The sequence below is a fragment of the Cebus imitator genome, unplaced genomic scaffold (assembly GCF_001604975.1).
Source record: "Cebus imitator isolate Cc_AM_T3 unplaced genomic scaffold, Cebus_imitator-1.0 Scaffold319, whole genome shotgun sequence".
Lineage (NCBI taxonomy): Eukaryota > Metazoa > Chordata > Mammalia > Primates > Cebidae > Cebus > Cebus imitator.
In genome coordinates this window covers 716,008-719,884 of record NW_016107634.1, presented here as the reverse complement: position 1 = coordinate 719,884, position 3,877 = coordinate 716,008, and positions in this window count along the sequence as shown.

The following is a 3,877-nucleotide window of genomic DNA, read 5'->3' as shown; positions in this document are numbered from 1 at the left end:
TGTACTAGAATCTCTGTAACACATTTAAAGCAATGTGTAGAGGAAAATTGATAGCACCAAATGCCACAAGAGAAGGCAGGAAAGATCTAAAATCAACAGCCTAATGTCAGAATTAAAAGAACTAGAGAAGCAAGAGCAAACAAAAAAAGCTAGCAGAAGACAAGAAATAACTAAGATCAGAGCAGAACAGAAGGAGATAGAGACACAGAAAACCCTTCAAAAAATCAGTGAATCCAGGAGCTGATTTTTTGAAAAGATCAACAAAATAGACAGCTAGCCAGACTAATAAAGAAGAAAAGAGAAGAATCAAAAAGACACAATAAAAAATGATAAAGGGGATATCACCACTGTTCCCACAGGAATACAAACTACCATCAGAGAATACTATAAACACCTCTCTGCAAATAAACTAGAAAATCTAGAAGAAATGGATAAATTTCTGGACACATACACCCTCCCAAGACTGAACGGGGAAGAAGTCAAATCCCTGAATAGACCAATAACAAGTTCTGAAATTGAGGCAGCAATTGATAGCCTACCAACCAAATAAAGCCCAGGACCAGACAGATTCACAGCCAAATTCTACCAATTACAAAGAGGAGCCGGTACCATTCCTTCTGAAACTATTCCAAACAATAGAAAAAGAGGGACTCTTCCCTAACTCATTTTATGAGGCCAGCAGCATGCTGATGCCAAAACCTGGCAGAGACACAACAAAAGAAAGAAAATTTCAGGCCAATATCCCCAATAAACACTGATGCAAAAATCCTCAATATAATACCGACAAACTGAATCCAGCAGCACATCAAAAAGCTTATCCATCATGATCAATTTGGCTTCATACCTGGGGTGCAAGGCTAGTTCAACATTCACAAATCAATCAACATAATCCATCACATAAACAGAACCAATGACAAAAAGCACATGATTATCTCAATACATGCAGAGAAGGCCTTCAACAAAATTCAACAGTGCTTTATGCTAAAAACTCTCAATAAACTAGGTATTGATGGAATGTATCTCAAAATAATAAGAACTATTTATGACAAACCCACTGCCAATATCATACTGAATGGGCAAAATCTGAAAGCATTCCCTTTGGAAACTGGCACAAGACAAGGATCCCCTCTCTCACCACTCCTATTCAACATAGTATTGGAAGTTCTGGCCAGGACAATCAGGCAAGAGAAAGAGATAAAGGGTATTAAATTAAGAAGAGAGGAAGCAAAATTGTCTCTGTTTGCAGATGACATGATTATATATTTAGAAAACCCCACATCTCAGCCCAAAATCTCCTTAAGCTGATATGCAACTTCAGCAAAGTCTCAGGATACAAAATCAATGTGCAAAAATCACAAGCATTCCTATACACTAACAGACAGAGAGAAAAATCATGAGTGAACTCTCATTCACAATTGCTACAAAAAGAATAAAATACCTAGAAATACAACTTACAAGGGATATAGAAGACCTCTTCAAGAAGAACTACAAACCACTGCTCAAGGAAATAAGAGAGGATACAAATGGAAAAACATTCCATCCTGGTGGATAGGAAGAATCAATGTTGTGAAAATGGCCATACTGCCCAAAGTAATTTATAGATTCAATGCTATCCACTTCAAGCTACCACTAACTTTCTTCACAGAATTGGAAACAACTACTTTAAAGTTCATGTGGAGCCAAAACAGAGCCTGCATAGGCAAGACAATCCTAAGCAAAAAGAACAAAGCTGGAGGCATTATGCTACCTGACTTCAAACTATACTACAAGACTACAGTAATAAAAACAGCATGGTACTGGTACCAAAACAGATATATAGACTAATGGAACAGAGGCCTCAGAAATAACACCACATATCTACAACCATCTGATCTTTGAGAAACTTGACAAAAACAAGCAATGGGGAAAGGACTCCCTATTTAATAAATGGTGTTGGGAAAACTGGCTAGCCATATGCAGAAAGCTGAAACTGAATCCTTTTCTTACACCTTCTACAAAAATTAACTCAAAATGGATTAAAGACCTAAACATAAGACTTGGAACCTTAAAAACCCCAGAAGAAAACCTAGGCAATACCATTCAGGACACAGGCACGGGCAAAGACTTCATGACCAAAACACCAAAAGCAATGGTAACAAAAGCCAGAATTGACACATGGGATCTAATTAAACTAAAGAGCTTTGGCACAGCAAAAAGAAAAAAAATTTAAAAAGAAAAAAGAAAGAAAAGAAAGAACGAAGGAAAGAAAGAAACACCTATCATCAGAGTGAGCAGGCAACCTACAGCATGGGAGAAACTTTTGGCAATCTATCCATCTGACAAAGGGCTAATACCCAGAATCTACAAATAACTTAAACAAACTTACAAGAAAAAAACAAACAATCCCATCAAAAAGTGGGTAAAATATGTGAACAGACACTTCTCAAAAGAAGACATTTATGTGGGCAACAAACATATGAAAAAAAAAGCTCATCATCAACCGCTGGATCCAAGATGGCTGTTTAGGAACAGCTCGGGATTGCAGCTCCCAGTGAAAGTGCAGAGGGTGAGTGGACGCCGCATTTCCAGACGTATTTTTATTGCCTACAGACCAGGAGATTCCCAGGCAGAGGAGCCCCACGGGTCACCAGCATGACTGTTTTGGCCGGCATGGCTGTTTTGGTCCCCACGGCTGCTTTGCGGTGCCCTGGCATGGCAGTTCTCCATACAAAATACACTGGTCCAGGTGCCCTTTTGGCGGCAATTGGAACCCTGAGAAGACGTAGTCACCCATTCATCTGACTAAAGGGGGGTCTGAGGCAGGGAGCCAGGCCAGGAGATTCCCGGGCAAAAACAAACAAACAAACAAAAGGCCCCAAGAATCTCAGCGCCACTGTTTCAGCCGGCGCAGGGAGTCACCGCAGGGGAAATCACATAGACCCCGGCGCCTTTTCAACAGACGACTGAAACACCTGGGAGAGAGTCGACTGTTCAACTGGAGGGCAAAAGGCTCGGAGGCAGGGAGCCAGGTGATCAGGCTCGGCTGGTCCCACCCCCACAGAAGAACAGCAATTGGAAACTCTTTGGATTGACAGTTTCACAGCAAGCACAGCTGAACCCTGGACAGTCCAGCTCTGTGGGGGAGGGGCGTCTGCCATTGCCGAGGCAGCCCGCCATCGCGAGGCAACCTGCCATTGCCAAGGCAACCTGCCATTACAGCCAGAGTCTGCCATTACAGAGGCGGGCCACCAATGCTGAGACAGTTCTAACTACACCCATATAAACAGGACTGCAGGGAAGTTCACAAGACAGCTGGGCGGAGCCCACAGCAGCTCAGCAAAGCCTCTGCAGGCAGACAGTGACAGGGCAGCCCTGAAAAAAAAAGGCAGCAGCACAACGGACACTCATAAACAAAGCCCTAACTCCCTGGGACAGAGCACCTGGAGAAACAAAAGGTGTTTATGATTTCTGCTGCAGCAGACATAAACGTACATGCCCAGCACCCCTGAATGAAAAACGGAGCTCACAACTCAGCACTTGAGCTCATGTAAAGGACAGACTGTCTCCTCAACTAGCTCCCTGACCCCCATATATCCAAAGAGTCACCTCATAAAGGAGAGATCAGACTGACATTTAGCGGGTATCCTTCTGGGACAAAGGTAGCAGAAAAAGAAACTGGTAGCAACCGTTACTGTTCTGCAGCTGCTGCAGGTGATCCCCAGGCAAGCAGGGCCTGGAGTGGACCTCAGCAGCCCTACAGCAGAGGGGCCAGACTGTTAGAAGGAAAACTTAGAAACAGAAATAACTTCATTATCAACAAATTGGACGTCCACTCAGAGACCCAATCTGAAAGTCAGCAACTACAAAGATGACAGGTGGATAAATCCACAAAGATGGG